The sequence below is a fragment of the Lolium rigidum genome, chromosome 7 (assembly GCF_022539505.1).
Source record: "Lolium rigidum isolate FL_2022 chromosome 7, APGP_CSIRO_Lrig_0.1, whole genome shotgun sequence".
In the NCBI taxonomy this organism is placed as follows: Eukaryota; Viridiplantae; Streptophyta; class Magnoliopsida; order Poales; family Poaceae; genus Lolium; species Lolium rigidum.
Window position 1 is genome coordinate 90834630 of NC_061514.1, and position 13410 is coordinate 90848039.

Below are 13410 nucleotides of genomic sequence, written 5' to 3' on the forward strand. Positions count from 1 at the left end.
TGTGAGTCGCCGTGCGCTTGTGATCATCCAATTAATTGTGACAGGGCTAGATGGATGCCAACTCTCGCTTGAGTGCCCTAGCCCTTTACCGAATCCAAGTGGATAATGAGGTATAGTCCTTGTGCCGGCTCGTGGTTGAGGTGGCCCCGACAAGCACTTGTGTTGCCGTCTTGGTTGCTCCCCTATCTATGATTTACTATGGTTTGTGTTGGCTGGCCGGAATAGTTGTTCACCGGCCCGATCCAATCTTGGACTACCAAGTGGCTTTTGGTGTTGAGAAATTTATATAGACAAAGATTTGTCTATAGTCCGATGGCCTAGCTAGCCGTAGGTGCTTAGTAAATGATTTAGGCTAGCTATGGTTTCATTCTTAGCTGGATTCCTCTAGTTATGCATAGATTTGCATAACCGTTGTTCCCATAGAATGTTTACCTAGTGGTCTTATCCATCTCGTGCTCGCACCAAATGGCTTGGCAGCCAAATGATGACACACACAGGGTAATCTACCCTTCTGTGCTCCAGTTGATGCATTGTATGCTTATTTATGAGCAAGATATGATCTTGCTCAGGCCTTTGTGTGGTATACCTCACTCCAGCCTCCTAGAAAATGAGTGTTGGTGTAGAGGTTTTGCTTCTGGTGGTCTTTTGCTTGCCCCGCTCCTCCTAGCAAGCTTGAAGTCTTGGTTTAATTTCTCGGTGATTGTGAATAGATGGAACAGCTCTAGCCGTTCACCCGTTCTTGGTGTTCTTGGTCGTTCTTGGTGTTCTTACCACCGCCGCTGTCGATGGATGAGCAAATGGCTAGGTTTTGAGCACAGTAAAAGCTTAAATATGGTGCTCCTCTTCTCTCTCGGTCGACAAGCAAGCCTCCGGTCACTTTGGTGACTCACTCGCTGCCGTGTGTGTGTTGTGCCACATGCACAAGCAAGTGGCTTGGTGGTGAGCATGCACACCCGCCGTGTGTGCCGCTTGTGTGTGTGTGTGCACCGCATCATGTGAATCTGGCCTGGAGAGGATCAGCTCGGCAGAGCTGTGATATTATCCACCATTTTTAACTTCTTTTCTAATCTGCCAAGTGGCTTTGCCACTTGGCATAATTTCTTCTTCTGCTTTGTGATTTTGTGCAGGGATCAAAAATGGATCAAAATGGGCTTGGAGTTCATCAAGTTCAAGATCAAATGAAGATGATCTTGTAGAATTTAGTCTAGGCTCATTAAATTGTAATTTTTCTTTATTTTTATCTTTCTTTAATTCTCGCCCATTTATGTAATGTGTTGTAATTCATTTATTTCCATTGTGAATAATGTAAAGACATTGTAATGTGTGTGATGATCAATAAAGCTCAAGGTTTTCTCTAATGAGCTTTACTTTATTATAATTGTCCATCTTGTTTAATATTGATCATTTACTTAATGAATTTCCTCCATTTAATTATTTAAAGTAATTCTTTAATGTTTGAATTTGAAATTCAAATTCAACCTTGGTCTGAATTCAACCATGTCATATCATTTAGAATTCAATCAAGTAAACCCTCCTCTCTTATCTCAAAACCCTAAACTAGTGAAGTAAGAAGCAAGTTTGTCGCACTCTCGAAACCCTAACCCTGTAAGGTGTCGAGAGAGAAACTTGTCCCTCTTCGATGCAGCTTTTTGTTTAAAAGCGCGAAATTTCCCCGAATTTACTATGCAATGCACATCCCTTTCTAAAATCTACCCCTCGATCGTCTCTAAACCCGGGACATTACAGCCTTTCCCCTTAAAGAAAACTTCGTCCCGAAGTTGTGGTTGTAATACCCGAACAGCTTCGGGGTATGTTTTCCTCGTGTCTTCCTCTTTTTCCCAGGTGGCTTCCCTCTCGGGATGATGCTTCCATTGTATCTTGCAATACTTGATCGCCTTATTTCTGAGTTGTTTCCAGCTTTCCTCGAGAATCTTGGTCGGCTTCTCGATGTATGTCAAGTCCGGTTGTAATTCCAGCTCATCATGTGATATTGGTTCATCTGGGGTCTTCAAACACTTTCGGAGTTGCGACACATGGAATACATTATGAACTTGAGCTAGCCTTCCAGGTAGATCCAATTCAAAAGCTAAACCACGATTCTGGCTCAGCATCTTGAAAGGTCCTATGTATCTAGGGCTCAATTTTCCTTTTACTCCGAATCTCTCGAAGTCCTTTCATCGGGCTTACCTTAAGATATACCATGTCTCCAACTTGTGGCTCCCACGTCCTTCTCTTCTGATCGGCGTAACTCTTTTGTCGGCCCTGGGCTATCTTGAGCCTGTCTCTGATAATGTCAATGATTTGTTGTTTTTCCTTGACATAATCGTGGTTGAACTCTTTGCTTGCTCCGGCTTCATACCAACATATGGGTGATCTACACTTCCTTCCATACGTAGCTTCAAATGGTGCCATCTTGATGCTACTTTGATAACTATTGTTGTATGAAAACTCGCTAAAGGTAGATGCTCCTCCCATGATCCTCCGAAGTCTAGGGCACAAGCCCTAAGCATATCTTCTAAGATCCGATTGGTTCTCTCGCTTTGTCCGCCTGTTTGTGGGTGATAAGCGGTACTATAATCCAATTTGGATCCCAAAGCTTCGTGGAGTTGCTTCCAAAATGCTGATGTGAACACGGATCCTCGATCCGATACTATCTTCTTAGGTACTCCATGCTTACTCACGATCTCCTTGATGTAAAGGTCAATGAGTTTCTCTCCTTTGTCCCGTTGATTTACCGCTAAGAAGTGTGCACTTTTCGTCAACCGGTCCACGATTACCCATATCATGTCCTTCTTTTTATTAGTCATGGGTAGTCCGGTGATGAAATCCATCCCTATTTCCTCCCATTTCCACTCGGAATAGGTAGAGGTTGTAACTTCCCTGCCGGACTCGATGTTCAGCCTTCACTCGCCGACTGGTATGGCATTCCGCAACATATTGTGCTATCTCTCTCTTCATATTATTCCACCAGAATAGTTCCTTTAGATCCATATACATCTTTGTACTTCCTGATGTATGGAATATGGTGTTTGATGAGCTTCTCGGAGTATTACTTCCTTAATTTCAGCACTATCCGGAACGCAAATTCTTTTCTGGAACCATAATGATCCAGATTCTCCACGATGAAATTCTGATGGTCTTCCCTCATCTATTCTCCTCATCTCTTCTACAATGAATGGATCGTCCAACTGACCCATCATTATCTCATTCTTCAGAGTTGACATTCAACTCATCGGCTACTTGCAACGCCGATAATCCTTCATGGGCTTCCTTCTCCCAAAGTTGTATTTGGGCTTGGCTTATTTCCTTCCTCAATTCCGGTGATATTTCTTGTTCCACTCCTCCGGTACTCTTTCTACTCGTGGCGTCCGCTACAACATTAGCCTTCCTCGGTGTGTAATTGATTGTCGCATCATAATCCTTAATCAATTCTAGCCATCTTTTCTCGCCTCATGTTGAGTTCCTTCGAGTGAAGAAATATTTGAGGCTTTTATGATCCGTATAGAGCTCACACTTAGCTCCATAGAGAAAATGTCTCCAAGTTTTGAGTGCAAATACGATCGCCGCTAATTCCAAGTCATGTGTTGGATAGTTTACTTCATGAGGTCCGAGTTGCCTCGATCCATAAGATATCACTTTCCGATCTTGCATGAGTACACAACCCAATCCGTGCTTGGATGCGTCACAAGACACGGTGTAATCCTTACCAACTTCCGGAACCGCTAACACCGGTGCCGTGGTGAGTTTCTCCTTCGGAGTTTGAAAACTCTTCTCACACTCCTCTCGTCCACACGAATGGTGTGTTCTTCCTTAACTGCCTTCGTCATTGGTCCTGCTATCTTGGAGAATCCTTCAATGAATCTCCGGTAATATCCTCGCCATTCCGAGGAATCCTCGGATTTCCTTGACAGCCTTGGGTGCTTCCCATTCTAGAACCGCCGCTACCTTGCTCGGGTTGACAGCGATTCCATCTTTGCTAATGACATGACCAAGAAATTCCACTTGGTCTAACCAAAATTCACACTTGCTGAATTTGGCATAGAGTTGGTGTTCCCTCAGTGTTTGCAACACTAACCTCAAATGTTCGGCATGTTCTGCCTTGTTCTTGGAATATATCAAGATATCATCGATAAATACGATGACAAACTTGTCTAAATATGGCATGAAGATCTTATTCATGAGATTCATGAATATTGCTCGGGGCATTGGTTAATCCAAAAGGTACTACAAGATATTCATGGTGTCCATACCTTGAGACAAAGGCAGCTTTCGAACGTCCTCCTTCTTGATCTTTATCTCGGTGATAACCGGATCTTAGATCAATCTTGGAAAAGACTCCCGCTCCTCTAACTCTGATCAAATAGATCTTGTATTCTTGGAAGTGGATACTTGTTCTTGATTGTGACGTTGTTCGGATTTCGTAGTCTCCGCACATCCTTCTTCCTCCATCCCTTTTATCCACGAAGATCACAGGTGATCCCCATGGTGAAACACTTTCTTGAATGAATCCCTTTTGTTCCAAGTCATCCAAGCTTGCTCCTTCAGCTCTTTCAATTCCTTAGGCCCCATCTTATATGGTGCTTTAGCAATCGGAGCTCGTTCCTGGAATTAGGTCGATAGTGAATTCTATCTCCCTATCCGGTGGCATACTGGTAATTCCGCAGAAACACATCCTGGAATTCATTTACTACAGGTATATCCTCTATCTTCACCTCCTTCATGCTATTCAGCTCGTAGCTCCACTTCAATCCGTGTATGTTTGTCGCCTTGGTAGATCATTCTACTTCCATCGGGACTTTTCAAAGACACCGTCTTGTTTACACGATCGATCAATGCTCCATTGGCTTCTAACCAGTTCATACCAAGAATGACATCAATGTCCTTCATCGGTAAAATGAACAGGTCCGCGTCAAACGCGCACTTATTGATCATAATGACTTGTTTTTGTTTGGCATGGGTTACTAATATCGTTCCCCCGCAGAAAGTATGGTTATGGGTGTATCTAACTTAGTGCAACTAATCCCATGTTTGGTGATGAATTGTTGAGAAATGAATGATGTAGTTGCACCAGTATCAAAAAGTACTTTGCCAGGATGAGTGAGTATCCGGAGCGTACCTATCACCGCCCGGTCGAGTTGACCACCTCCTCCAGACCGGTACGGTTCAGCTTGCCGAAGGGCTTCTTATTCTTCCAGCTCCCTCCGGTGTTTCCTCGACTTCCTCCTCCTCCAGCTTGACCTCCTCCCGTGTTTCTCTTGGGGCAGTCCTTCAGCATGTGCCCCTCCTGGCGACAACCAAAGCATATTATCTTTGGCTTCTTACAATCTTTCGAGGTATGACCTCGGAATCCACAAATGCGACAGACAATCTGATTTGCAGTCTGAAACGCTTGGTTCCTCCTACTACCGTAGTAGTTGCTGTTGTTGTTGCTGTTGTTGTTGTTGTATCTTGGCTTGAAGCTCAAGCTGTTGTTAGGCTTGTTACTAACAAACCTCTTCGGCTCATACTTGGCCTTCTTCCTCTTTTCTTCTTGCAGTTGTTTAAAGTCATCTTCAAGAGTGATGGCTGCATCCACCAGCTCTTGGAATTCCGTTGCTCTCATCATCCGCAGCTGTACCTTGAACTGGGGACTTAACCCCCTCATAAATCTCTTCTTCTTCTTGTCCTCGGTATTAACTTCCTCAACCGCATACCTGGACAGCTTGGAAAACTCCCTGACATAGGTCAAGATTGCCTTGTCCTTCTGCTCGAGACTCTCGAACTCTCGACGCTTTAGTTCCACGATACTTTCGTGAACATTGGATTCCCCGAACTTCCTTGCGAACTCCTCCCAGGTAAATACCTTTCCTGCCGGATACACGGCTACAATGTTGTCCCACCATGATGCGGCAGGTCCACACAACAGATGGGTAGCATATCGGACCTTCTCTTGGTCATTGCATCCAACAGTGTTGAGCTTGCGCTCGCATCCATCGGCCAATCTTCCGCGTCCATCGGCTCGGGCGCGTATGCGAAAGATATCGGCTTGGTGTTCCGGAAGTCCGCTAATGAGACTCCCCGGTTCTCCGGTCTCTCCACCCTATTCTCGCTCGCATTAGATCCCGAAGGAATTTGTTCCGCAGCTCCAGTGTTACACGCTGCCTCTCTTCGCGCCGTTGCATGTACCTGGATAAAGTTCTGCCGAGTCATGGGTGGTGGTGGTGGTGGAAACCGATCTCTCGGCTGCACCCTCGGCCTCTTCCTTTTCCTTTGCTTCGCGCTCCATGCGCTGCGCTTCAGTCTCGTTTCCTAACGTTCCCGACATATCCCCCTAGTTCTGCAACACAAGATGATACTCATAATTACTCCATGCGCAAGTTTTCTGAGCTCAACATTGTGCACAGAACTAGTCACGCAATGGAAATAAAGAAGCAAATCCAAATCATACAAAACATATACCATATATTTACATACATAAGTGGTCTTATTACATAACTCAAGTCGATGTGAGTATGCAAACTCACTTATTAAAGTATATGTACAAAATTTATACAAATGTTACAAACTATAATACACGTGGTACTTGTGTATTATAGCCACGCCTCCCTTGGTGGTCTTCTAATCGGTCTTCACTCCCGGTACATTCCGAGGCTTCCATCCGGCCGAACGTGTCGTCCTCCTGATAGACCCTGGAACATAAGGTCTCCCCGTTGGCTTGTAATCCGAGTCTGATGATGATCCTAAGGAGAAATCAGTGTTCATGAACTGATCGTTGAGTGCATCATAATCCACCCATCGGGTGTACTCTCCTGTAGCCCCTCCATAAGGGTTACCAAAACCCATACCCGACTCAACCTGTGTCGGATATCCTCCATCCACTCCTTCATTACTAGGATAGCTCTGTTCCGGGTTGTTGCGTCATCATTCATCTCTCCATCATAGTACGCGAGTAGTACTATGGGTTCCCGTATCATCTCCCCAACGCCAACCCCTGGAATTCTCGATTGGAGTCTCGGAACGCTGATTGTTTCCGGATTCCTCGCCTCCTTCGTATCCCCCATAGGAACTACCCGGATAGTTCCCGGGTGTAACAGTGTAGGTTCACGTGCAAGTGGATCAAAAGCTGATGTAGTCACCGGCTGAATAAACTGGTGTGTGTACCACATTCTCCATAGGTTCTTTGCCCCTACTCTCCTCCTTGGGTTCAGTGAACTCCTCAAGCATCGTATCAATAGCTCCTATCAGATGATTATTCAACTGAAAGAGTAATGATATGAAGTTACGGCTGTTGTCCATATATTTGGCTGCTTCAGCGGGTTTACTTTTGGCATATTTGAAATGATTCAGCATGGGATCATTATCTTCCTCCATATGAGGAATGTGGGTGAATTCGGAACCCATAAGCGCTTTCGTCTTATGCTCCCGAATGTCTGTTATGGCTCTCATAACAGCTATATGGTAGGCTGTATTGGTTGTCCTTGCTTCTCCAGCGGGCATGACTACGCTCAATCCCAAAGATTCGGGAAGTCGCAGTCCTACTCTGCACTTGGCCAACACCGGACCATCATAAAACATGTACTTCTTTACTGGAATCTGGGGATCACACCCAAATTCCAATAGCATGGCTCGTAAGATATCAGCAAGTCCTCCCTGGTACTCGTTCAGCGTTGAATCCATAACTTTCACGTTTCTCCTCGGTCGTGAACTTGCCATGTTGGCTGTAGAAATAGAAAGATTATGAGATTAGTAATAATGCATCATAATAGAGATAATAAAGAATTATCGCACTAAAAGATATGGTTGTTGTATTCTCAATTGAATATACACCATATTTTTAGAGAACTCTTTACTAATCCTATTTGACTCCTAACGTTTTAGTCCCATTTACTAGGTTCCAACCTAAGGTCAAAGCTTTTGCTCGATACCAACTGTGGTGACCCCGCATACCACCGCATGTTGTAGTATGCCGATCGTTGATATAACATTCGCGAAGTACCATTCCGCAAATATTACATCCCTCGAGTAGTACAACGGAACATAGCAGGGTCCATAACTCATTCACATATTATTACAATCATCATACACAAGTCGTCTCGGAGCTCCTCTTGGGTCCTAAGAGGATAACTCCCGGGTTCGAGGCGAACCCAACTTAACTTACAATACCATTGTCTTATTAAACTAAACATTTATTTAATCGAGCAGCTCTGAAGTAAGAGTTTGTGCTGCTCGGATACTACTACTACTCCTCAGATATCCCTAGGCTTGTTCTCCTCCGGAAGCCTCCCCGGATCCGTAGACGATGATGTAGTCTACGCCCTCCACTCCTCCTGAGAGGTCTGGTTCCTCGTAGCCGATGATCTCGGCTCCATCATGGTTGTCGTTGTCCTCCTCCAGATGGTTCAGACAATCTAAGCATGGGGTTTAAGAGTGGTATGAGTACGAGCGTACTCAACAAGTTCATTATAGATAAGAGGTGTTTAATGCACTAGCTACGATATTAGACCAGAAAATCCAATACCAATGCAAGTTTTGATAAACATTTCTTCAAGAGATTGCTTTTATTTCAAAGAGCTATGTCCGTCGGCCTTCACCGGTTTACTAGAACTTCATGGAGCTCCTTTCCGGCCGCGTTCGCAGCTCCTCAATCCCGGAACAGGGAGTGACAGGTCACGCTTCTTTACACTCGCGAGAGGTGTGTTGCTTTACCCATAAGAGATCTTAACCTTGGTGCCAACCGGGCAGCTTTCCCGTCCACACTTCCTTTGGTGTGAGGCCCGGTATAAGGTCTAGCCAATCATGTTCCTCCGCTACCTCGAACACCCACCCTTTGTTGCATGCGCCGACCCTGGGTCCACGTCGGTCCCATTATTCCCGTAATTTCGGGGTGGACCCCGACCACGACAACGATGCTGGGCTCTTACCATACACTCCTACGCCGGTGGCTGCAACCCATCATAGACCGCATTACCGTGGGGAATTAGAATGGGATCCCCACCCTCCGGTTGTTCCGCAAGACACAACCGCTACGGCAAGCAATGCTTTACCGTGGGGAATTAGAATGGGATCCCCACCCTCCGGTTGTTCCGCCGGACACAACCGCTACGGTAAGCGCATCCGTTGATGAACGAGAGGTGGAAACACTTTTGACTACTCCGTCCCACTCCGGATCTTATGGTTAACACGGATATTACGGCACAAGAATCACTGGCGACATTTGTTGTTTAATCCTAGATGGATATAAACCCTTGCAATGGAACCTCCACCATATCAACACAATCCATGGTTCCATTGCCCACCACATAGTCATATTCATAGTTATGAAAGTAGTGGTTTTGATTTTTATGCAATAGTGATAACCATAATACTTTGCAAGTAATTTGATAGAAATACTCAAATGACATGAGCAAGTGATGAACTTGCCTGAACACTGCAAAGCTCTGCAGTTGGTAGGTATGGACTGACCCTTGTCCTCTTGTTCTGAAAATAGCATCATTGTCCGATAAGGGCAATGGTTAAAGAAGCAATTATGCATGATTCCATTTTTAGGGTTTGTTTCCCCTTCCGATGTCGTTATTATTTCATGTAAGAGGTTAATACTAAGAATAGTTTGGGGATACTTGATTTTAAAGTAAAATACAACCTTGAAATGTTGTCAAGGTGTTTTTAGAGCCCAAATGATTTTATGGACTTATTTTCATTATTGAAAATAACATGTGTGATTTAAATGATTAATAATTCATCAAATTTGAACTTATTCTAGTTTATCTTCAAAAATTCCATTTCATATTTTATTATGATAGAGAATTTTATTCTGAGTGGTTTTCGGATTTTTCATTATTTTTTTAGAGCTATTAATAATTTTCTATAATTATTCAAAGTTTCAGCATTTTTTTATTTGTTTGTGAAAAGACAAAAACACCCCTGGGCCCACCTGTCGGTGCAACCCAGTGGGTTAGGTCGAACCGACCGGCTCGGTCCGGTTCGACCAGCCCCACTCCTCTCTCTTCTCCGCACGCGTGAACGAACCCTAACCCTAACCCGCTCTGGCGACCCGCGTCGCCTCCGCTGTCGCCGCTCGATTCCGGCGAGGCTCGCCGGACTTGGCCCCCGCCGTGGTGCGCAATCAACGCGACACCCGACGGCGGTCAATCCTATCCGCGTCGATCTGACGCGGGCGACCTGCTGCTCTCGGTCTCTTCCCCGTCTGGTGCTAGGGTTACGGGATCCGCTGGATCCCGCCGCTCCCGGCGCTCCCGGTGCTTGGACTCCGCCCGGCGTCGCCGCCGTGGTGCCGGCGGTGCTCGTGGTGCCGCCATGGCCAGGCTTGGCCTCGGCGCCGCCGCGCTCCGGCGTGTGCCGCCGTGGCCGCCATGGCCGTGCCCACCTGCTCGACCACGGTAAGTGTTCCGCCGCCCCTTTTCCCCGTGCCTCTCTTCTTCTTCCTCCAGCATCCCCGACCATAGCGTCCCTCCTTGTGGAGGTGCGGGCCGTGTTTAGCTACCGTGCTGTTGCTGTGAATCTTGCTATGCGTAGCTTACTGTTGTCGCCATAGATCCCAGCTTGCTTTGCCGTGCTGTTCTTGCCCTTCGGCTAAGCGTATGTCGCTTACTATGCTCGTGATTACCATGCTTCGTGCTTCTTGGCTATTCTATTCATTGTAATCTTTGACTCGTGTCCCTCCCGTGATTGCTCATGAGCATCCAGTGATGCTCATGGCCTACTGGCATGCTTCTTTTCATGTTTACTGTTATTAGAGCATTCTGTATATGCTTAATCTTGTCCCTGGCTTGGTTGTGGTGGTAATTATTGTATATTTAACAAGTGCCAGTGCCTTTGAGCTAGTTCATTTAGTTCAGATTCATGATTATGCTCCATTGAGCTGTGCTGTTAGCTTAGCAGTGTGATTCAGTGATGGATTGACATGTGCTTTTCTTGTAGATTGTGATCCTTTGGTTCATCAAGCCTTTGATGTGCTTCCGGATACAATTGTAAAGCCCGATGCTCTTATCTCGTGTGGCAATTGTTCGGCTTATTTAATTATCTCGCTCATATGTGAATTGCCTAGAATGAGTTCTAGTATGCGGTAGCATGCTCTATCAAACCTCCGGTGTTCATATGATCACCGGTTGCTTGAAAACGACTGCCCTTTGGTGTCTGTGCCTCACTGTTGCTCTCTTGTGTATCACACAGGCTTAACCTGGTGTGTATTGTTGTTGGCTTATTCATCTGCTGTTGCTTGCACTGATCCATTGGATCACTGCAAAGCCCTGGTGCTGTTATTTATTTGTTTTGTTCACTTATCTATGTTGCCTGAATTTTACTAAAGTGGATAAGTGATGTGAGCTGCTGTGCAGTTGTGATCATCCAATTAATTGTGACAGGGCTAGATGGATGCCAACTCTCAGTTGAGTGCCCTAGCCCTTTACTGAATCCAAGTGGATAATGAGGTATAGTCCTTGTGTCTGGCTCAGTGGTTGAGGTGGCCCCGACGAGCACTTGTGTTGCTCGTCTTGGTTGCTCCCCTATCTATGATTTACTATGGTTTGTGTTGGTCGGCTGGAATAGTTGTTCACTGGCCTGATCCAATCTTGGACTACCAGTGGCTTTTGGTGTTGAGAAATTTATATAGACAAAGATTTGTCTATAGTCTGATGGCCTAGCTAGCTGTAGGTGCTTAGTAAATGATTTAGGCTAGCTATGGTTTCATTCTTAGCTGGATTCCTCTAGTTATGCATAGATTTGCATAACTGTTGTTCCCATAGAATGTTTACCTAGTGGTCTTATCCATCTGTGCCTGCACCAAATGGCTTGGCAGCCAAATGATGACACACACAGGGTAATCTACCCTTCTGTGCTCCAGTGATGCATTGTATGCTTATTTATGAGCAAGATATGATCTTGCTCGGGCTTTTGTGTGGTATACCTCACTCCGGCTCCTAGAAAATGAGTGTTGGTGTAGAGGTTTTGCTTCGGTGGTCTTTTGCTTGCCCCTGCTCCTCCTAGCAAGCTTGAAGTCTTGGTTTAATTTCTGGTGATTGTGAATAGATGGAACAGCTCTAGCCGTTCACCTGTTCTTGGTGTTCTTGGCTGTTCTTGGTGTTCTTACCACCGCTCGCTGTCGATGGATGAGCAAATGGCTAGGTTTTGAGCACGGAAAAGCTTAAATATGGTGCTCCTCTTCTCTCTCGGTCGACAGCAAGCCTCTGGTCACTTTGGTGACTCACTGCTGCTGTGTGTGTGTTGTGCCACATGCACAAGCAGTGGCTTGGTGGTGAGCATGCACACCTGCTGTGTGTGCTGCTTGTGTGTGTGTGTGCACCAGATCATGTGAATCTGGCCTGGAGAGGATCAGCTCGGCAGAGCTGTGATATTATCCACCATTTTTAACTTCTTTTCTAATCTGCCAAGTGGCTTTGCCACTTGGCATAATTTCTTCTTCTCGCTTTGTGATTTTGTGCGGGGATCAAAAATGGATCAAAATGGGCTTGGAGTTCATCAAGTTCAAGATCAAATGAAGATGATCTTGTAGAATTTAGTCTAGGCTCATTAAATTGTAATTTTTCTTTATTTTTATCTTTCTTTAATTCTGCCCATTTATGTAATGTGTTGTAATTCATTTATTTCCATTGTGAATAATGTAAAGACATTGTAATGTGTGTGATGATCAATAAAGCTCAAGGTTTTCTCTAATGAGCTTTACTTTATTATAATTGTCCATCTTGTTTAATATTGATCATTTACTTAATGAATTTCCTCCATTTAATTATTTAAAGTAATTCTTTAATGTTTGAATTTGAAATTCAAATTCAACCTTGGTCTGAATTCAACCATGTCATATCATTTAGAATTCAATCAAGTAAACCCTCCTCTCTTATCTCAAAACCCTAAACTAGTGAAGTAAGAAGCAAGTTTGTCGCACTCTCGAAACCCTAACCCTGTAAGGTGTCGAGAGAGAAACTTGTCCCCCTTCGATGCAGTTTTTGTTTAAAAGCGCGAAATTTCCCCAGAATTTACTATGCAATGCACATCCCTTTCTAAAATCTACCCCTCGATCGTCTCTAAACCTGGGACATTACAGTTTTGTAGCTACGTTATTAGGCCCCTGTTGAACGCCACTGAAAGAGAATGATGCCGTAGTAGTGCTGATCAATTTCTAGAGTTCTTTGACCTAAATAGGTCTTTTCCAAACTCTAGAAATTGTAAAATTTTAAGCTAATGTGGCCCTTGAATCACGCCATGTTAGATGGTGTAACTAAAATATATGATATGTCAGTTGGGCTGGCTAGACTAAAATGACTTAGTCGTTTTTGGTCCTAAAACAGTTAGATCGCCTCATTAATTAGGTTGGCTAGTTTGCAAAGATCTTGGACCATCTGAGAATGCTTTTGGCTCTTTTGGGTAAGAAAACACATAGGTGACCCCATGTGATAT